The sequence below is a fragment of the Gorilla gorilla genome, chromosome 1 (genome assembly GCF_029281585.2).
Source record: "Gorilla gorilla gorilla isolate KB3781 chromosome 1, NHGRI_mGorGor1-v2.1_pri, whole genome shotgun sequence".
Lineage (NCBI taxonomy): Eukaryota > Metazoa > Chordata > Mammalia > Primates > Hominidae > Gorilla > Gorilla gorilla.
Window position 1 is genome coordinate 28,929,281 of NC_073224.2, and position 22,608 is coordinate 28,951,888.

At 46.9% G+C, this 22,608-nt stretch overlaps 1 pseudogene; it reads right to left on the reverse strand.

Annotated features, from left to right (window-relative positions):
- Positions 1-10,750: 10,750 nt before the first annotated feature.
- The window catches only part of LOC115932817 (protein Wnt-3a-like), a 52,415-nt pseudogene continuing 40,557 nt past the window's right edge, over positions 10,751-22,608 (reverse strand).

Below are 22,608 nucleotides of genomic sequence, written 5' to 3' on the forward strand. Positions count from 1 at the left end.
ATGGCGTGCTTTTCTTTTATGGGCAGGACCTGAGTCTTACTCATTTCCTGGCACATAATAGGCTCTGGATGTCACAGAATAGATTGGAAAAATTTTAGGCATATAAATATTAACATTCTATTCTGCTATTAAATCTCCACTGTGTTCCCAATTTTTATTCTTTATAGTTATTGTTTGTGGCTCTGATTATTACAATCTAGAAAAATATCATGCATTTGAATGAGCAATTTGCAGACAGGATCTTTAGGATATAACCAGAGAGCCTTCATTTTCTATAAGGAGAAGCTACCTCAGGCTAAACTATTTTCTAGACATAAAGTTTTAATGGTCTTATAGTACAGCTATCTGATAAGCTCTAAAGTTCATATTTAGTGAAACAGATATCAGACTTTCTCATTCACTAAAACTTGAAAATTTTACCACTAGATGGCCTTATTACTTAATATTTAATTCTAACATAACTATAATTGTCAAGAATTATGATTTAATATTCTCTTGAACTCCTCAATATTTAAATTATCTTTGCTTTAAGAGCAAATTATGTATTGTTTATTTTAAATCAAATATGAATTTTAATACATGGAAGCACAATGTACAGAAGGGAAAAAACAAAAACTGCTTCGTTTTGCTTAACATTAGCGTTAAGTTTAACAGCAGTGAAAAAACCAGAGTATAACCTGTGTCCTCTACCTTTAACCCCCACTTGTAAAGAAAGCAAATTATAGCTATTCAAGTTATTTGTGTCCGTCTTTAAAAAAGTTAATCACTCCTAACTCAAGTCACTGAACTCCAATTTTACTGAAGTTTATTTACTTATTTTATAATTACTAACAAAAATCTAACTCAGATTTGAAAGTTAAAATAACCACATGAGTACTTGCATTTTTGCATCTCTTTGACATGTAATTTAGAAATTACCTTGAGTGATTTTCTGATGAATATTTAATTCTAATCCACACTAAAACGTTGATTTTCTCAAACATCTAAGCACCAGCAGTTTCAAATAAAATATCATGAACCTCTCTAAATCACTTCTGACACCACTTTGAAATGACAACAAAAAACACACGAACTAATCCTGTGAGGAAGGGGAGCTGAAGCAGGACAGAAAATACTTGGATGACGTTCGACAGATTCCTTTTAAAGCATTAGAGACAGCTATACATACATTATTAAGTAACAATTATTTCTTCTCCAAACAAGTGGTAGGGCCTGACCTACTACAGTGTGGGGAAAGAAGCCTTCAAATTTCACATCTGTTTTGATAGCGTTTTGAAAAATTAATGATAGCAATGACTACCAGCCCAGACTGAAATCCATGTCTATGCGTTTCTGTCTCTAAGTAGAAACACATCCACCTGTGACAACTTTTATGTGAAAACAAATATATAAAGTTTATACTGTCTATATACTTAAAGTTAGTGTACTTTTCACACTTATAAAAGGTACCTACAATCTGAAAAAAGAGCTGATAATTGTACAGAACTTGAGAGCTCCTCAAAACCAAGACCAAGTATGCTAGGTTCTCTCACCTTTCATTTTAGATTCTATTCCCAGGTGATTTCACCTAGGAACATGCAAGGCTTCACTTCATTTACCAACTATATAGACTGTTGCTTACTGTCATCCCACCTGCTGGAAGGCTCAACGGTATTTCTTTTTCTTTTTTTTTTTTTTTTTTTTTTTTTGAGACGGAGTCTCTTTCTGTTGCCCAGGCCGGAGTGCAGTGGTGCGATCTCGGCTCACTGCAAGCTCCGCCTCCCGAGTTCACGCCATTCTCCTGCTTCAGCCTCCTGAGTAGCTGGGACTACAGGCGCCCACCACCACGCCCGGCTAATTTTTTGTATTTTTAGTGAGACAGGATTTCACCGTGTTAGCCAGGATGGTCTTGATCTCCTGACCTCATGATCTGCCCGCCTCAGCCTCCCAAAGTGCTGGGATTACAGGCGTGAGCCACAACGCCCGGCCTCAAAGGTATTTCCAACATAGTATCTCAGCTCTAGGCTCATGATTCTCTTCTCTGGTCTGGTCTCAATCCAAATCCCAAACATGAGATAGTACAAAATCTAGGTCTTTCATTCAGCTAGGAACTTCTGTAGGCTAGAAGTCCACAGTGGGGAAGGAGATGAGACACCTAATTTTTATGCTTGCACCCCAAGTTTGCCAGTTTCTAATTCTTCCAGAGTAGGATCAAAGGAAGGCGGAATAGGACAGGAGTAGAAAACTTCTTTGTGAACTTGCACTTGCATGGAGAGCTGTCTGGGCCTGGCAGATGTTTAAAGACAACTCATTCGTATTGGGCGTAGGAAGTGGCTTTCACATATTCTCTCCTACAGTTCCCCCGATCCGAGTAGATACATCTCTATTTGTGGAGTGAGCCACAACCCCTCTGCCATGGCCTTTAGATCTGGGGTAAGAAGGCAGTACCTCCCTCCCTATCCCACTCCAACAATCATGAAACAATCTTTTCTTCTGAATACATTTGTATATTTGGCATTTCACTTTGGGATTTCAAATCCAAAGCTCAGTGGCTACTGTAAACAATTTTAACAACCTGTTACTGAGGAATGGCACTTACTCTCCACAGGCTACTTGGCTAGCCACTGCAGGGGATTACAAAATCTGTATGACAGTCTTTGCTTTTGAGGAGGTTACGTCTGATAAAGGAGCTTATAAAAAGAAGAGGCTGTCACCTGAAAGAACCATGCAGGAATATTCTGTAATTAAAACCAAATATCCATAAGAACCAAACTATATTTTTAGATTTTAGTTTTAAGTTTAAAGAGACTAAACATTCTCCAGATAACAAACTCGTACAATACAAACCCAACCTATGAAAAGTTTGACTGATTTTTTTCACTAGCATATTATGATCATAGTCATTATTATTGAAAAGCTCAGTCTGTGCAAAGATGCACAGTGTCCAATTCTGAAATCAGAATGGTGAGGATGGGGGATACAGGGTCAACTTTCATGGGGATAAATATCCTACCTATTGAATATTTGCAGAGAGGTCAAAATTTACATTTAGTAACATCACATACGGGAAGCTTGCTGATTGTGACAGAAAATAGAGACCATTGTGAAAGAAGAGAAGCGCCGTGGGGTAAGATGTAGGCATAAAACTATAGTAATACAATGTAGAGCAAAATGATAATTCAATAGCAATAGTGCTAATTTATTAGTTTAAAAAATATCCAAATCAGTAGGAATTCAGAATTCATATTCCCACAGAAATGAAAAATATAATGGCAGATTAAACATCTAACTTCTACAGTCTTATTTTAAAGTAACAACTGAAAAATAGTATTGCATTAGTATATCAATCACATCAAGGTGTCCAAGTAAAAATGTACTCAAGTTTCAACCTCAGATAACCAGAACATCTTTCTCCTCAATGAGCAAAGACTTCTTGGGTAAGGAGAGCAGGGTCTCTGTTGGATCAAATCAATAGTAGAGGTTCCCATGGCCCATGAAAATAATTTGACACTTTAAGAATTAAGAATTAAGCAGAATTCTAGCCACTAGTGTCAAGGAACTAAATCAGGATGATTTAAGAGGGGAATTTATTTTTGTAATTGTCTGTGAAAATCTAATTTTACTTTTAAAAAGAAAAATCCCTTAAAATTCAATGGAATAAGTTATTCTGAATATTTAACACTGTGATTTTATCACATATTTGTAATCAACTTTTAAATTTAAAATTCAGACAAAATTATTAGAAGAGCACAGAAAGGGAGTCAGGAGAGACATTTTATAATTTATCCTGGTCCACAAATAAATATATGTACGTGCACATTCACAGCAGTGTTACAACAGCCAAAGGAAGAAACAACACAATTATCCATCTGTGGATGAATGGATGAATAAAATGTGGTTTATGCATGCAATAAGATATTTATTCAGCCATAAAAAGGAATGGGCAGGGAGTGGTGGCTCATACCTGTAATTCCAGCACTTTGGGAGGCCGAGGCGGGTGGATCACCTGAGGTCAGGAGTTTAAGACCAGCCTGGCCAACATGGCAAAACCCCGTCTCTACTAAAAATACAAAAATTAACCGGGCGTGGTGGCGAGTGCTTGTAGTCCCAGCTACTAGTGAGGCTGAGACAGGAGAATCGCATAACGTGAGCCGAGATCACGCCACTGCACTCCAGCCTGGGCAACAGAGAGAGACTCTGCCTCAAAAAAAAAAAAAAAAAAAAAAAGGAATGAAGTACTGATACAGGTTACAACACATGTGAACCTTGAAAACATTATTCCAAGTGAAAGTAGCCGGTCGCAAAAGACCACATATAGTATGATTCCATTTATACAAAATGTCTAGAATAAGCAAATCCATAGAGACAAAAAGTAGATTAGTGGCTGCCAGGAGGCTGGGAGAGGAAGGAATGGGAAATGACTGCTTAATGATTATGAGATTTTGTTTTGCAGTGATGAAAATGCCCTGAAATTAAGATAGTGCTGATGGTTGTACAACCTTGTGAATGTACTAAAAGCCACTGAATTGTATACTTTAAATGGCTAAAATAGTCAATTTTATATTATATGAATTTTACCTCATATTTTCTTTAAATGGGACCCTATCTTCTTCTTTTTTTTTTTTTTTTTTTTTTTTTTTTTTTTTGAGATGGGTCTTGCTCTGTCACCCAGGCTGGAGTGCAGTGGCACGATCTTGGCTCACTGCAACCTCCGCCTCCCGGGTTCAAGCGATTCTCCTGCCTCAGCCTCCCGAGTAGCTGGGATTGCAGGCTCATGCCCCATGCCCTGCTGTGTTTTTTTGTATTTTTAGTAGAGAGGGGGTTTCACCGTGTTAGCCAGGATGGTGTCAATCTCCTGACCTCGTGATCACCTGCCTTGGCCTCCCAAAGTGCTGGGATTACAGGCGTGAGCCACTGCGCTCAGCCTCTGTCTTCTTCCTTTGCTCCCCTGTCTGGGTGAAAACATGTTCTTAAATCTTTGTCTTCCCTCTTAACCTATCTTGTATCCTTGATTCTCCCCATTACTTAGAAGTCTTACATCCATAATCTCTTCCCTCCCATCACTTCCTACATCTTTCTCGATTTGCTCTTTCTTTCATATCTTCAAATTATACTTAGATCTCATCTAATTCCTCTAAAATTTAAATGTCCAATTTCTCTCCTTTTTATGGTTCATTCCCTGGTCATGCATCCCCTCTTACAGTCCCTATAAGCTGGAAGTTCAGCAATAATCATATTCCCCTTTCCTTGCCAAGCAGATTTTCCAGCTGGAAGCTGTCAGGTAGGTATCGCTAGGAACTCAAAGGTAAGTCTAGTCTATTTATCACAGCATCTCCCCGAAATTTATACATTTCTTCTTCTTCTGAGACTATCTATCTTTGCAGCTTTCATACTTAATATTACAAAGCTAAGTTTATAATATATACAAGGTTTTAAACTATATATTTTAACAAGTTATTTTGGAATCAAGATATAAACTAGTTTCAGCATATAAAAATGCAGAAAAATTTCTTTGTGGGGGCGTGGTTGGATTTAATTAATCTATAAATTCATTGAAATAAGTTAGCCAATATACAATGAATCATATACAAATGCTAACAAATGAAAAAGCAGGTCACAAATTTTTCTTTCTCATTCATTCACATTCAAAAGATATTTATTGAGTGTCTATTACATGCCAGACACTGTTCTAGACACAAGGGATACGACGTGAACAAGATGAATAACATCATCTTAGAGTGGACAAACAGAAAATAAACCAGATGGAAGTGAGTTCTATAAAGAAAACACAACATGGCAATCTGATGGAGAGATATAAGAAGTGAATGATGCAGCTACTTTAAATAGAGTGGTGAGTAAAAGCCACTTCAAAGTGAATTATGAGATGGGTATAGAGTTTCCATTTTTCAAGACAAAAAGTTACAGAGATGGATGGTGGTGATGGTTGTGCAACATTTTAAACGTATTTAATAACACTAAACTCTACACTTAAAAATTGCTAAGACGATAAATTTTCTTACATATATTTTCCACAATAAAAAGATGGAAGGAATAAATAAAATGAATTATGAGAAGCTAGGCATGCCAAAAAGACAAGGAAGAGCTTATTAGATTGAGGGCACAATTTCCTCAAAGAGGAAAATAAATAGAATTTCATACAATAAGAGAGAAAGGAAAATGAGGACAAACCTATTATGTCAGGCGTCTGGCTGAATAAAAGGTGAGGGTTCCCTCGTGAAGCTTTGGAAATTAACATAGCAGGAGAGGGTTTCTTATACCCAGGAAGGAGGCAGCAGAGGTTAAGAAGGGTTGAGGAGAACTAATCAGAGAAACCAAAAGTAAGCTCTCCTGGTAGAAATTAAAAAGAAAAAATTCTCAATATAGAAAAAATTGCTCAGTCAAAAATAAAAATGCTGACTCTGTTATCAAAGTCTTCTCCTATTGTCCAAGGCTCTTACTTGATCTCCTACTCCTTGAGTTCCCATGCACATCTAATTTTCTATCTGAGTGGACTTTCGACATCCTGCCTTCCTCTGAGTTCTATGTAGCACTGTCTACATAGATTTTGATTCTGGTTTATCATCGTTTCCCTGGCTCTTACTTGGATCTCATCTTAAATCTTGCTGTGACTTTCAGGGTTTGGAATATTTTTACAGGGTCCAGATCCTCAGCACTGACTTTCTTGAGCTGTTTGACTCACTGCTGTAAATGTTCTTCCTCCCATGTTTCTAGTTTTGTTATAGGTCTCCTGGCTCTAGATTCTTCCCTACCAACTGTTGCTTATAGAACCAGCAGTGACCAGGCCCTATGAGGGAAGAAAAGACGCTAATAAGAGGCTTTGTAGAGGAGCTATATTGACACAATGAACAAGAATCAAAACTCAGGACAAGAAAAGTATCTGGCAGAGTTGGTCTATGGTATGAAATTTATGAGGAGAAATATTTCTTTTAAGAGGATAGTTCCTCAAGCCCTCCACAATGATCATTTTTTCTTTTTTTTCTTTTTTTTTTTTTTTTTGAGGCGAAGTCTCGCTCTGTGGCCCAGGCGGGAGTGCAGTGGCGCAATCTCGGCTCACTGCAAGCTCCGCCTCCCGGGTTCACGCCATTCTCCTGCCTCAGCCTCCCGAGTAGCTGGGACTACAGGCGCCCGCCATCACGCCCGGCTAATTTTTTTGTATTTTTAGTAGAGACGGGGTTTCACCGTGTTAGCCAGGATGGTCTCGATCTCCTGACCTCGTGATCCGCCCGCCTCGGCCTCCCAAAGTGCTGGGATTACAAGCGTGAGCCACCGCGCCCGGCCGATCATTTTTTCTTGTTCCTTTAATGTTTAGCTTTCTGTTCTTACCACAAGTTTCTCCTATTTAGCTTAAGAGGTTAGGAAGTAACCCTGACAAGGTCTTCCTCTTGCCTCAGTGGTTATCTCTTTTGATGGAAGAGTGGAGAGAAGAAACTGGTACTGTGATGGGAAGGTAGTTATCGGAGAGGCCAAGGGAGAGAGGGTTGGGAGAGATAATTACTACTGTGAGAGATAAATGCCTTTAATCTAGGCAGTCAACAGCACTTTCTTATAGTGTATTTCCATGTAAACTTAGATGTAAAACTTAAGAGGTCTTTATCAATATCAGGTATTTGTGTTAACATTTTAAAGGTGAATTTGAGGACATGCATAAAATAAGGTGATCTATTGAGAGAGACAGCCCCAACAGCAAAGAAACCACTTTGGCATCTGCTGTTGGAGAATAGGTGCTCAAATGAGAATACAAACATGAAGTACATATGTAAGTGATCTTCTGGAAGTAATGATTCCACTTACCATTCTTCACCATTACATTCAGAAACATTACTTTCAGAATGACAAAGATATTGCTGAAGTGCGATCCTTGCAAGAAGATACAAACATTTTATAAAGACTAAAACATGCCGGCGTGCACATGGCCTGAGTATGGTGGCTGTGTTGGGCCCGGCCTGCAGGCAGGTACACTGTCTGCTCCTGGCTGCCCCATCTCCATAGCTTCTTCCCTCGGCATTCGCTGCCCTGAAGGTCTGGCTGAGCATCCAGTCAGGGCCCAGAGATGGGCACGGGGACCGGAAAGGCATGGGAGGGCAGAGAGTGGAGCAGAGATCCTTGGTGGGGCTGGGACGGGGAAGGCATGGCCTTGAGACAGCCCTTGGGCTCCTGCTGCCTGTTTCCAGAGGCACACCCAGCACCCCTAGTAAGGCCTCATGAGGGCTCCTGTCGGCAGGATGGCTCACCCGTTCCAGGGGCTCTCCCTGCCTTCCTTGGCTGGGGAAAGGAGATGGGGGCTCGCACAGGGGGCACCCCTGTGCACAGCCCCACGAGGTGAGGATCCCAGAGGAACTCCTGATGGCCAGCCCCATCCCAAGGTCCTGCTGGGATCCAGCTGATCCTATACCACCAGGCCACTGTCCCCAAACCTAGAGAGGGGGCATATCCATAGCTGGTGCTAAGGTATCAGCTGAGTGAGTACAGGCTCTGCGGGAGGAGAGGTGGTGGGCGTCTTGCTGCTCTACTGACTTATTGGGGGCTCGGCCAACCCCCTTACCTTAGGGCTGCCTACCTGGGGCCTCCAGGTGCCTGCTACTCTCTCCCTGTCAGAGGCTCTACCCTGCTCCAGGCCTTGGTGCCAGTGGCCGTTCCCTCATTTCCTCAGCTTGGCTATCCTTATTCCTTCCCCATGGAATTCCAGCTCTGGAGGTCCCCTGCCCATCACGGCCCTGGGGCACCCCCTGCCCCCGGACCCGGGCCCTGAGCCCCTGAGTGGGCATCTTCTCTACTCTTTCAACACCGTGCTGACCCACCACCAAACATCCAGCCCAGACCACAGCCTTCATGGCTTGTTTCTCTTTTTTCACTTTTCCCATTGTTTGAAACTCACAAGCTATGACTAAAACAATTTCTTTCATAGAAAGAAAAGGAAAAAAAAACCACAACACATCTATTAGTCTAACTCCGTTGGACAGTGGATATAGCAGCATCAGATATAACATTAAAACCCAAAACGCAGAATTTGAGGCAGAGGATGGCGGTGTGCCCTCTTTTGGGCTCTTGGGGCGCCCCGCCTGGCCGCTTCTCCTCCCCGCACCTTGAGGGTGGGAGCCGGTTCACAGTGGCAGAGGCTGAGGGGCGCTGGCCATGGGGTAACCAGGGATATGGGCCGGGTGGGTTCAGCGGCCTCCCCATTCATTCCCGGGCCAGGCGGATGAGTCAGGAGGGGCCGGGCCATTGGCTCCAGGAAAGCGGACCTTTTCTCCAGTCCCGCCATGAGGGGCCAGGAAGGGGGCCGGCCCATCTCACGGCTGTGGGACCTTCGCGAGTAGCACAGTCGGGGGGTTGATGCCCCCCAAACCTCCCGAACAGCCCCCAAATGAGACCAGCAGCTCTGGGCAGCCTGGGGGGCTGGACCCCTCTTCCTACCTTTCCCTTAAGGGGCTGTGGACAGGCGGAGGAAAGGGAGGGACGGGACGAGAGGCTTCTATCTCTCCTGTAGCTGGATGGAGTGCAGATGGGGAGACCCGAGGGCAGGGAGGAGGGGCTGGGCAGCTGCAAAGAAGGGGGCGCAGCTGAGCAGCGCAGAGACGGGCGGGGCCTGGGGCGCAGCAGGCCAGTTCTCTGGGAGGAGTACCTGACGGTGTGGGAGCCCGGGCAGGGCGGGCCTCTTTGGGAGGGCCTCGGTCGCTTGCCTCCGCGAAGTCCCTGTCCTCTCCCAGGACTAAGCTTGGTCTTGGGGTTGGGGGCTGGGAGGCCCTTCAGGCTTTCCCCAAGTAGGGCCCCTGGTCAGGTGGGTGGTCAAACCCCAGGCTGAGGAAGGGGTGGCACAGGCGTCGGCGCGCCTGGAGCATTCCAAAGCCAGGCGCTTGGAGAGGGGCCCTCGGATCCCAGGGGCACGGGTTGGGGACCAGACTCGCTTCATGGAACCTTCCCAGCTCGACACGGGTGGATGGAACCTTACAGGGGGTTGGGGATGAGGGGGCTGGTGGGCTGAATTCCCTGCTCTGGAGCCGGGATTCCTGCAGAAGCCACGCCTTAATCAGGAGGGCGGTTCCCAGGGAAGAGTCCCACCCGTGGAGAGAAGCCCCGCCCCATTGGAGCCTGGTCCCAGAGAAGCCCCACCCACAGGAAGAAGCCTATGCAGGCCACGCCCACCCAGAGCCACAGCCCCCGTGGAAGGGGCCTTGCCCGGGTCAGGAGAAGCTCTGCCCAATCCAGGAAGAAGCCTCATCCACCATGAAACCCCACTCCTAAGGAGGCGCTCCGCCCTCAGGGAGGAGCCTACCCCAGAGCCCTGCCCCATCCTAGAGCCCCGCCTCCTTCAGGAGGGGCCCCGCCTGCAGGTAGAAGCCTACCTAGTGCCCCGCCCACCCAGAACCACGCCCTTACTGGGAGGGGCCTCGCCCCCGCAGGAGAAGCCCTGTCCCACCCAGGACAGAAGCCCCGCCCAATCTGTAGCCCCGCCTCTGTCCAGGGGAGCCCCGTAGGCTCCGTAGGGAGAAGCCTACGCAGAGCCCCTCCCCATCCTGGAGCTCCGCCTCATTCAGGAGCAGCCCAGCCGCCAGAGAGGAGACACTGGCTCCAGTGAGGAGCCCTGCCTTCAGGTAGGAGTTCTGCCCCCAGGTAGGAGCCCCACCCCCAGGGAGGAGTCCCGCCCCCAGGGAGGAGTACTGCCCCGTTTAGGTGGGAGTCCTGCTCCACCCAGGGAAAAGCCCACCCTCAGGCAGGGCCCGCCCGGTCCAGGGGGAGCCGCGGCCGGTGCCTACTTGCAGGTGTGCACGTCGTAGACGCGCGTGCACTCCTGGCAGCTGACGTAGCAGCACCAGTGGAACACGCAGCGGCACTTCTCCCGGCGCCGCTCCGCTCGCGCGTTGTGGCCGCGGCCGCAGCACAGCAGCTCGCAGCCGTCGATGCCGTGCGAGCTGACGTTGCAGGTGCGGTCGCGCGTGCCGAAGGAGCCCGTCTTGGGGTTGGGCTCGCAGAAGTTGGGCGAGGCCTCGTAGTAGACCAGGTCGCGCTCCGTGGGCACCTTGAAGTAGGTGTAGCGCGGCCGCAGGGTCTCCACCCAGCCGCGGGACTCCCGGTGCTTCTCCACCACCATCTCCGAGGCGCTGTCGTACTTGTCCTTGAGGAAGTCACCGATGGCGCGGAAGTCGGGTTGCGACCACCAGCATGTCTTCACCTCGCAGCTGCCCGACAGCCCGTGGCACTTGCACTTGAGGTGCATGTGGCTGGCGATGGCCTGCGGGGCACGCGCAGGAGCCAGCGTCAGGGCGGCCCCCTGGTGCGTCTCCCCGAGGAAACAGCATTACATGTCGCCTGCAGCCTACCTGCTCCATAAAGCCCCCGGACAGAGGGGGCAGACTCCCAGACAGGGCCCCAGGGCCACCCCCTTCCTATGGTGCAGATACTGGTGCCTGCTCCCTTGCCAGACCCAAGCCTTCCCAGGTCAGGGCTTGGGGGGCTCCCCTCTCCCCGTCTCCTAGCTGAGTACTTCTACACTGTCTAGGGTGGAGCGAATGAAGGACAGAGCTGCAGCGTGGGATGCCATACACGAAGAGCCACAGCAGTCAGAGTGCAGGGATGCAGGGGGATAGGCGTTCCTTCTGACCCTGAGGACCTAGGCACGCTGCCCAGAGGTGTGTACGGCTGGGTGGAAAGGCAGGAGTCCTGAGCATGAGTAAAGAGAGTGGCCCAGGAAGCTGGTCACTGTATGGGGACTGCAGAGGAGGAGGAAGGCAATGTTGGGACATAAGGCTGTTGGGGGACCGGGCAGGACCTCGCTGAGGAGCGAACGGTTTCCCCTATGGGCAGTGGAGAACTCAGCTTCTTTTCCCTTCTTTCTTTGGGGAAGGGGTAGGGGTGAGCGTGAAGGGGCATGTGAACATCAGAACAGTCTAGGTGGCACTGCACTGCGGCAGCCACTGGACAGACAGGAGCCCATGAGGCATGGCAGTGCGAATTCAGAAATGCTATAAGTGCCAATTGCATGCTGGATTCCCAAGACTTAGTGTAAGAAAAGGATGAGAAACAGCTCATTCATAATTTTAATGCTGACTACATTATTGAAATGATAGCATGTTGGCTATCCTGAGTTAAATCAAATTTGGTATTAAAATTTGTTTCTGGCCGGGCGTGGTGGCTCATGCCTGTAATCCCAGCACTTTGGGAGGCCAAGGCGGGTGGCTCACTTGAGGCAAAGCCCCGTGTCTATTAAAAATACAAAAATTAGGCGTGGTGGCGGGAACCTGTGATCCCAGCTACTTGGGAGGCAGAGGCAGAATTGCTTGAGCCAGGAGGGGGAGGTAGCAGTGAGCGGAGATTGCGCCACTGCACTCCATCCAGCCGGGGCTACAGGGCGAGAGTCTGTCTCAAACCAAACCAAACCAAATCAAAACCAAAAAAACTTGTTTTACCTGTTTACTCTTTAAATGTGGCTACTAGAAAATTTATAATGATCTTTGTGTCATTTGTGGGACAAATTATAATAATCTATGAGCCATTTGTGGCTCCCATTCTATTTCTACTGGACAGTTCTAATCTAAGGCTTCAACTGGGCTCTGGGTCCCAGTCCTGCCTCCTCCTCGTCCCCTTCTGGCTCTTTCTTGAACTCCTCCCTCTGATATTGACTGTTTCCTATGGGCATCTGTAGAGTGACATATCCCTCGCCCTGCCCAGTCTAGTTTATCTAATATCCATTTTATTTCCTCTTTTGTTTTAGTTTTATATTGGATCAAAGTTATATAGGTGCTTACTTTGAAGAGTCCAACAGTTTCCAAGACCTGTTTAGATAAACAGGAATTCTGGTCCTACATGCAGCCCCTTGCAATGTCTACAACTCTATTAACACACTTGTCTTGACACCTCTTGATTTTTCAGCATTAGGCATTATTTATTGGCCTCTAGCCATGGTGGGTGGCAGTTAGTTTTCTCTCCTTACTCCACCACACTGATGCACACTTCCCAAGCACCAACCCCTCCTGCCCTAAAAACTAGCTTAATTTCACATCAATATTCACTGCTGGTGGTATTGGGACTACTTTAAGTGTCATATATTATGATGACTTTTCTTTTCCTAAATGACTTTTTGTAGTTGGTGTTATCAATGTACCTGTAACTGATTCAGCCTCAAATTCTCCCTTACTTATCTACATATTCTCTTCAAGATGTCCAAACACATCAGCTATTCTATCAATTTCATTTTCTTGCAGATTTTTTTTTTCCCAGAAAAGGCCTTGTAAATTTTTTGAAATGTCCATGTCTAAAAACAATCTTTTCTACTATCTCATTTAATTGATAGTTTTGCTGGGAAGTGAATTCTTGGCTTAAAATCATTTTTACATCTTGGAGTTCAAAAAGTATTATTGCTGTTTTCTTCTAGCTTTCATTATTGCTCCCGAAAAGTTTGGTACTATTTTGATTCCTGATCCTGAAGCCCAAACATTCTCCTTGGCAGCTTGGAGGGCTGTTCTGTGCAGTAGGCTCTGAGCTTCACAACAGTGTGTCTTGAAGTAGATCTTTTTCTTCTGTTGTTCTCGTCACTTAGTGGCCTGTTTGGTCTGCAACCTGTGCTCCACAGTTCTGAGGAAGCTTCCTGCCTTGTTTCTTTGCTGACTGCCTCCTCTTTTTGTTTGCCATTGTCTTTCTTGGACAGATCCTCCAAATCTTCTCCTTGCTCTTATTTTTAATCTCTTTGTCTTTTTTTTTCTTTCTGTCTTGTGGGAGGGTGTCTCAACTATCTTTCAATTTGAGGATTTTGCTTCTGTTATCATATTTTTAATTTCTAAGAGCTCTTTTGTAACCTGAATGTTTAAAATTACCATCCTGTTCCAATTTCATGGATATAGTGTTTTATCTTTTGGGGATATTAATAATCATCTTTCGAAGTTTCATCTCTCTTTACAATGTCTCTTTCCCATAAATTTTGTTTGAGTTTGTTTGTTTTGGACTTTGCCATTATTGTTGTTAGAGTCCTTCCTCAGAGGTCTGATGATCCTTGGCTGTCTGCTCATATTTAAAAATGGGACACTAAAAATCTTATTGGAAGTTCCTGTACATGGGAAAGACTTGTCAACTTTGGTCCTCTCTATAGAGTGATCTAGCTGCATCGCTTTATTGGGACCTTCCACAGGTAACTATCTTGAAGTCTCCTCTTTTGAGTTGGTCAGAGTCCCCAGAGCAGAATCTTCCATCCTCTTGCCTGGAGGATAACTAGGGTTCACAGCTAGCATTAGGAAATCAGGAGGAGACAGAAAGGCATGAACTTCCATATGTAGAGAGAAAATTTTCACTTTGGAAGGTTCACTCTGAGATGTGCTTGGCGTCCCTCAGATCAGAGACCTGTGCTTTGCAGAAAACAAACCTCCAGGCTTCAGCAACAGGGAAAGGAGAGGCTGCTGCCTGGCTACAAAGAGTTGGGTAGTGGAGTGAGTGGGCTATAAAGTACCCTGAAAGTCATCTTTCAACCAATCTTCCTGTTTTCAGCCCCATATTTATCTCAACTTCTCAAGATATCAGACACTAGGAATTCCTAGACTTGTTCTCAAATTTCTTCTCTACTGGCTTAAGACTCAGTTTTCTTGAGTCTGCTTGAGTATTCATCTATCTGCTTTTAGCTTTCAAAGTTTTGTTACCATTGTTTCCTCTTTATTTTCTGTATTCTCATGAGTATCCATCTCTATCTATTCATCCATCTATCTAATCTATTTATCCATCCATCCTATGTATATTAGCATCTATATCTATGTATAATCTCTATGCACTATTTATATCCATTTATATCTATCATCTATATCTACTATTACCTGTCCCTACTTATATCTATTTATATTTTATTTATATTTATCTCTACATATCTATTTATTTTAAAATTAATTTCTTGTTATTTTAGTGGGTTCCAGGAGAGTGCAGATGGAAGTGTTCAGCTTCTCATCTTTAACTGGAAGTCCTTATTTGTTCTTCAGTTCTGCAATTTCTATGTAATTATTTTCCAAATCTGTTGTGTATATATATATATTTTTTTTTGGGGGGGGGGGGGACGGAGTTTCCAAAAAAAACTCCCAGTTTCCAAAAAAAAACTGCCCAGGCTGGAGTGTAATGGTACACTCTCGGCTCACCGCAACCTCCGCCTCCTGGATTCAAGTGATTCTCCTGGCTCAGCCTCCCAAGTAGCTGGGATTACAGGTGTGCACTACCACGCCCGGCTAATTTTGTATTTTTAGTAGAGACGGGAATTCTCCATGTTGGTCAGGCTAGTCTCGAACTCTTGACCTCAGGTGGTCCACCAGCCTCGGCCTCCCAAAGTGCTGGGATCACAGGTGCGAGCCACCGTGCCCAGCCTATTATATTATTTTTATAGTTTCTAGTTTCCTGATGCAATGTTCACACTTGTGTTTTAGCTTTGTGAACCTAAGTAAGCATTTTTCCCCTCAAAGTCTGTGTCTAATAATTCCAGTGTCTGAATTCCCTGTGTACTTGTTTGTGTTTTTTTTTTCTGATTTAACTCACTGTGTCATCAGATCATGTGATAGATTATCTTTGATTGTGTGCTGGACATTGTGTTTTCTTTTTTTTTTTTTTTTTTTTTTTTTTTGAGACGGCGTCTCACTCTGTCACCCAGGCTGGAGTGCAGTGGTGCGATCTTGGCTCACTGCAAGCTCCGCCTCCTGGGTTCACGCCATTCTCCTGCCTCAGCCTCCCAAGTAGCTGGGACTACAGGCACCTGCCACCACGCCTGGCTAATTTTTTTTGTTATTTTTTAGTAGAGACGGGGTTTCACCATGTTAGCCAGGATGGTTTCAATCTCCTGACCTCATGATCCGCCCACCTCGGCCTCCCAAAGTGCTGGGATTATAGGTGTGAGCCACCACGCCCAGCCAACGTTGTGTTTTCTAAAAAATTATTATAGAAACATTTATAGGCTTAGAGGAGGGATATCATCCTTCTCCAAAGAGGATTTTGTCTGCTTTTTCCAGATGTATGGGAGTACCAGCAATTTGGGATTACCTTAATCCAAGTTCAGGTTTTGAGAGATTTCTAGTCTGCCCATGTGAACAGAACAAGACTACTTCTGGCTTGGCTTTGCTCTTCAGGGTCACAGCCTACACTGAGGAAGGATTTACCAGAGATGGCACCCTTGGTGGGCCCCTTAGCTCTGTGAGTCTGCTGGAAATGCAGTGCAACCTAATTCCTCACTAGATGGTCAGTTATTTGACACTTAAAAATCATTTTATGGAAGTATAATAGACATACAAAAAAGTATATGTGTCATAAGTGCAAAATATACAAAATTTTACAAATTACCTGCCCCAGAACACCAGTGTCTCAGACACCCCCATCCTCCTCTCTCTCTTTCCAGGACATAGGTTCTCACAGCATTTTCTTGATGAGTCATAACATTGAGCACCTTTTGTATAGGTATTGGAATTTCTATATTTTCTTTCATAACATGGCTTTTAATTTTTTGGCCAATTTTCCCATTGGTTTGTCTATCTTTTTTTTTCTTAGTCTGCAGAGTTCTTTTCCTACTGTAGCTTCCCTACGTTTGCTGCATATGTGAGTGTGGATGTATGTATGTGAATGTGTCCTCTATGGGTTGCCTTTTCAGTCCCATAGTGGTGTCTTTTTATGGATGAAAGTTCTTAATTTGAATATAGTCTATGTTATTCCACTTCTCTTTCAATGTGAGTGCTTTTTTGGACTGTTTAAGACACCTTTGCCTACTCTAAGGTCACAAAGATATTCTATATTTTCTTGTAAAGTTTTATTGTTTTACCTGTCCCACTGGGATTTGTCATTGATTTTTACAGATGGTGTGAGGTAGCAAGCCAGGGTTATTTTTTTTCCATGTTGCTATCTGTCTTAGTCAGTGCTGTATTGCTACAACGTAACACCTGAGACTGAGTAATTCATAAATGTATTCTTTCATGGTTTGGGAGGCTGGGAAATCTAAGATCAAGTTGCTGACAGGTTAGGGCTTGGTTTATCTGCTTCCAAGAGGGCACCCTGAATGAATGCCACGTCCTCCAGAAGGGAGGAACATCATGTCCTCATATGGCAGGAAAGTAATAGAGAGAGAGAGAGAGAGAGAGAGAGAGAGAGAGAGAGAGAGACCCTCTTCTGCAAGACCTTTTACAGCAGCATTGGTCCCTTCATGAGGGCAAGGCCCTCATCACCTAAACACCTCTTATTAGGTCCCACCTCTCCAGACTGTTGCACTGGGGATCAAGCTTACAACATAAGAATTTTGGGAGACACATTCAGACCATAGCACTGCCTGATTGACTGAGCACCATTTATTGAAAAGCCCATTTCTCCCATGGCACTGCACTGCCTCATCTATCATGAATCGGGTAACTGTGGGGACTCCACACTTTTAACAGGGTGCTTTTTATAGTTCATCCTGCATCTGAAGTTGTCTTCTGCAGGAAGATTAGTCTGAGTTATCTAGTTCCTCACTGTTAAAAGGTGAATATCCCCTGTTCACTCTTCACCCCTCTGTGGTCCCCTGATTCTACAGCCAAGGTCAGCTGCCATCTTCATGTTGTTAAATCCCGTGGACGCCACTTGGTCCTTACACCCGTCACTGCCCATCAGCCATCTTTCCTCCCTTGGCCATCCACTGATCTTCTGACCATGTCCTTTCTAGCAAGCTGCTGTGGTCTGAATGTTTGTGTTCCTCAAAAATTCATGGGTTAAAATCTTTACCCTCGGCTGGGCATGGTAGCTCACACCTGTAATCACAGCACTTTGGGAGGCCGAGGTGGGTGGATCACTTGAGGCCAAAAGCTCAAGACCAGCCTGGCCAACATGGTGAAACCCTATCTCCACTAAAAATATAAAAATTAGCCAGGTGTGGTGGCATGCACCTATAGTCCCAGCTACTCAGAAGGCTGAGGCAGGAGAATCACTGGAACCCGGGACGTGGAGGCTGCAGTGAGCTGAGATGGTGCCACTGTATCCAGCAAGACTCTGTGTCCCCACCCCCCCCCCCCCAGAAAGAAATCTTTACCCTCAAGGTGACAGCATTAAGAGGTAGGGTCTTTAGAAGGTGATCAAGTCAAGTCATGAGGGTGGAGCATCGTGAATGGGATTCGTGCCTGATACGATTTGGATCTGTGTCCCCTCCAAATTTCATGTTGAAGTGTAATCCCCAGTGTTGGGCGTGGGATCTGGTAGGAGGTGTTTGGGTTATGCGGGCAGATCCCTCATGAATGGCTTGTGCTGTCCTCATGATAATGAGTGAGTTCACACAAGATCTGTGCGTGGCAACCTCTCCCCCACTCTGTCTTCCTTGCTCCTGCTCTGGCCCATGTGACGTGCCTGCTACCACTCCACTTCTGCCATGTGTAAAATCTCCCTGAGGCCTCCCAAGAAGCTGAGCAGATGCTGTTACCAAGCTTGTGCAGCCTGCAGATCCGTAAGCCAATTAAACCTCTTTTCTTCATAAATTACCCAGTCTCGGGTAGCAATGCAAGAATGGCCTAAAACAATGCCCTTATAAAAGTAACCCCAGAGAGATCCACACCCTGGGTGAGGACACAGAAGGCATCATCCATGAGGAGCAGGCCCTCACCGGACAAGGAATCTGCTAGTACCATGACCTTGGACTTCCCAGTCTCCAGAACTGTGAGTACTAAACTCCCATTGTTTATAAATTATCCAGTCTAAGGTATTTTGTTGTAGCAGCACAGACAGAATAAGACACAGGCTCATGAAGCTTTACATGGCTTGGTCTGGGTTGGCCTCTCCACATCAAGATGCTCTTTGTTCCATTACACTCTGTACTCTGCCCACCAAGTCGCTTGTTGTCTTTCCCCACTAGGCTGCCTGGGAGGCTCTCCCAGCCTCCCTCCCCCAAATTACTGCCAGCTGTCCTTGACATCGGGTCACCTTGTGTGCCTGCATTTCCTCATTGCAGAATTCCTCCCTGTCTCTTTGGCTGCCTGGCTGTCTCCCTCCCTGGGCTCTGCCGGGGCTCCTGTTGACCAGGCCTTTGCCTCATCACTCCTTCTTGGCTACCCCAGTCCACAGGTGGGCTCGCCATCCCCAGGAGCGCACTGGATGCTGTGGTGTAGCTGGATGGTGCTAAGCTTCGCACACCCTGGGCAGGGGTCGAGAAGACCCTCAGCCTGGCCACCATCCTGCCTCACCGGGCCATATGCCCCAAGGAACCAGGGCACACACCCTGCTGAGGAGGCTCCTTTTTCCCAAGCACCCTTGCGGGCGGTGAACCTACCTAGCGCCCAGCCTCGTTGTTGTGGCGGTTCATGGCTGAGCGGGCATCTGGCTGGTTCTCCCGGGCATCAGCGAACTCCCGAGACACCATCCCACCAAACTCGATGTCCTCGCTACAGCCACCCCACTTCCAGCCCTTGCCTGGTGAGCCCTGGTGGCGGCTGCTGCAGCCACAGATGGCGGCCGTGCCTTCTGCACAAGCGTGTCACCGCAAAGGCCACACCGGCTGAGGCAATGGCGTGGACAAAGGCCGACTCCCTGGTAGCTGTAGAGAGAGGAGAGATGCAGGGTTAACAGGGCTCAGCTCAAAGGACCGCCTTGGGCAGGTCAGGGGTCTTAGCCCATTTGCATTGTTATAAAGGAACTCATGAGGTTGGGTGGTGTATAAGGCAAAGAGGCTTACTTGGTTCACGGATCTACAGGCTACACAGAAGCATGGCTCCAGCAACTGCCTCCGGCAAGGGCCTCAGGCTCTTTCCACTTGTGGCAGAAGGGAAAGGGGGGGTAAAGGGGAACCAGTGTGTGCAAGAAATTACATGGTGACAGAAGTGAGAGAGGGGAGGTTGGTACCAGGCTCTTTTTAACAAGCAACTTTGGCTAAGTACAGTGGCTCATGCCTGTAATCCCAGCACTTTGAGAGGCACAGTAGGAGGACTGCTTGAGACCAGGACAGCCTTTTCAACATAGCAAGACCCCATCTCTACAAAAACTAAAAATATTAACTGGGTGTGGCCCCAGCTACTTGGGAGGCTGAGGCGGGAGGATCACTTGAGCCCAGGAAGTGGAGGTTGCAGTGAGCCAGGATAGCACCACTGCACTCCAGCCCTGTCTTAAAAAACATACAGCTGGCAAGGTGGCTTACATCTGTAATCCCAGCCCTTTGGGAGGCAGAGGTGGGAGGATTGCTTGAGCCCAGGAGTTTGAGACCAGCCTTGGCAATGTAGCAAGACCCCATCTCTACAAAAAAATTTTAAAATTAGCAAGGTGCAGTGGTGTGTGCATGTAGTCCCAGCTATTCAGGAAGCGGAGGTGGGAGGATTGCTAGAGCCCAGGAGTTTGAGGCTGCAGTGAGCTATAGTCACACTCCAGCATGGGTGATAGAGCAAGACCCTGTCTTTAAAAAAAAGGCACAAGGAAGGCCAGCATGCACCTGGAAAGATGGTCGACATCACCCATCCTGGGGATGTGCAAATCAAAAAACCCAATAAGGGGCCGCCTCACACCTACAGGGATGGCTGCAATCAAAGAGTCAAAGAGTAGCAAGTGTTGGCAAGGATGTGGAGAAATCAGACCCTGACCCTTGTTCACAGCTGGATGGAGGGGAAAGGTGCAGTCCCCTTGGGAGGCACTTTGGCAGTGTCTTCAAGGGTAAACGTACACCAGCCGTTAGGTTTGCCCCAGAGGAAACTCGTGTCTGTGCAAAGACTTGTAAGCAAATGTTCACACAAGCCACAAACTGGAAGTACCCCAATGTCCATCAACAGGGATGGTTAAAAAGCAGTGGCAAGTCTGTAACAGCATTTAATTTAGGAATAACAAGAAAAATAGCACAAAGGATCTCAAAATAATCATACAACTGAACGAAGGCAGGTAAAACCAGACAAGAGCTAATTCCTTCTGCTGCCCAGATAGCCTGGGGCGCAGACCCCAGAGTGTGGCTCCACCCCGCACACCGCCCACCTCTGCTGTGCCACTTGCCATTGCCTTCCTCCACCCCAAGCACCGACACTTGCATGGCTCAGTGGTACAGCTGCCTCTTCTGGAATCTTCTCAACACCAGTGACTTCCAGTGCCCGCCTCCCCAGGGCCAGCCCCAGTGCCCCAAATGCCCCTGCCTCCAGCTTGGAAGGCTGCAGGGTGTCTGCCGCTGCTGACATTGGAGCTGCCTGGGTCCTTGTACACAGCTTCCTTCTTCCCCAAATGGGGAAATAGAGGCCAAGTTGGGGAAGTGGCATTGCTTGTGCAGAAGGGTGGTAGGGGAGGGCTGGAATTTAGGAGAAAGCTCTTTAGGCTAGGATCAGAGGGATGGGAATGAGCGGTGGTGTGGGCTTTGCAGAGGCCAGGCCCCCAGCCAGCCTTCCCCAGACAGGTTGAAAGAATGAGCCGTGTCTTGGGGGTGGGTGTATGCAGACACTTCTGCAAGGGCATGAGGAGAGGGGGTGGGCCTGGCCAGGCCCTGCTTCCATTGATAAAAGGCACTCAGGGCTGGGGGCCTATAGTCCCAGCTACTCAGGAGGCTGAGGCAGGAAGATCACTTGAGTTCAGGAGTTCGAGGCTGCAGTGAGGTATGATTACACCACTGCACTCCAGCCTGGGCAACAGAGTGAGAACCTGTCTCAAAAAAACAAAATAAAAAGAGACAGGCACTCACTTTGGACCCACCCTCTGACACAGGTGAGGAACAGAGTGCCTGCTGTTTGCCAAGCATTGCAGTCTGAGCTGGGGAACTAGCAGGGAGCCAACCAGGAAAGAGCACGACCTGCTGCTGGGCAGGGATCTTACAGACCTAGCAAGAAGACACCTGGGCTTTGGAGCCCCCTGAGCCTCGGCTTGGCCTCTGAGGGCTGGGTGTGCCCTGGGGCAGGTTCCTCCATGTCTCTGCTTCTGTTGTGGGAGGGTCCTGAGCCCCCACCTTTCCTTGGCTCTGACCTTCTCTCTCCCCTCGAGGCCCTGGGAGAGCAGGAGGGAGAAGGGAGCTCCGATGGGCCCTCTCTATGGGGATAGAAGGAGGCCTGAGGTTCTCCTGGAGCCAGGGTCCTCCCATGGGACAAGGCGGGGATACAGGGCTATGTCCCACTGTGTTCCCTGCTCCTCCTTGGCAGAGGCATGCAATGGACCCCTTAGGGTCACAACAGAGTCATCATAGGGGGCTGTGACCTCCTCTGCCACCTGGACATCCAGGGAGCTTTCATCCTCGGGTGGATGGGGCTGATGTAGTCTGGATATTTAACCCTGCCCAGATCTCATGTTGAACTGTGATCTCCAGGGCTGGGGTGGGGCCTGGTAGAGGTGACTGGGTCATGGGGGGTGGGTCCCATGGCTTGGTGCTGTCCTCGAAATTATGAGTGAGTTCTTGCAAGATCTGGTTGTTTAAAAGTGTGTGGCACCTCTTCCCCCACTCTTTATCCCGCTCCTGCTCTCACCACATGACATGCCTGCTCCCCCTTTGCCTTCCGCCATGATTGGAAGCTTCCTAGCCTCCCTAGAAGCAGAAACAAGAGCCACACTTCCTGTGCAGCCTGCAGAACCGTGAGCCAATTAAACATCTTTTCTTATAAATTACCAGCCTCAAGTGTTTCTTTATAGCAATGCAAGAATGGCCTAACTCAGGGACACAGGCATGTAGTTGCAGGCTGCTTAGGAGGGGACCGAGAGAGCAGCCCC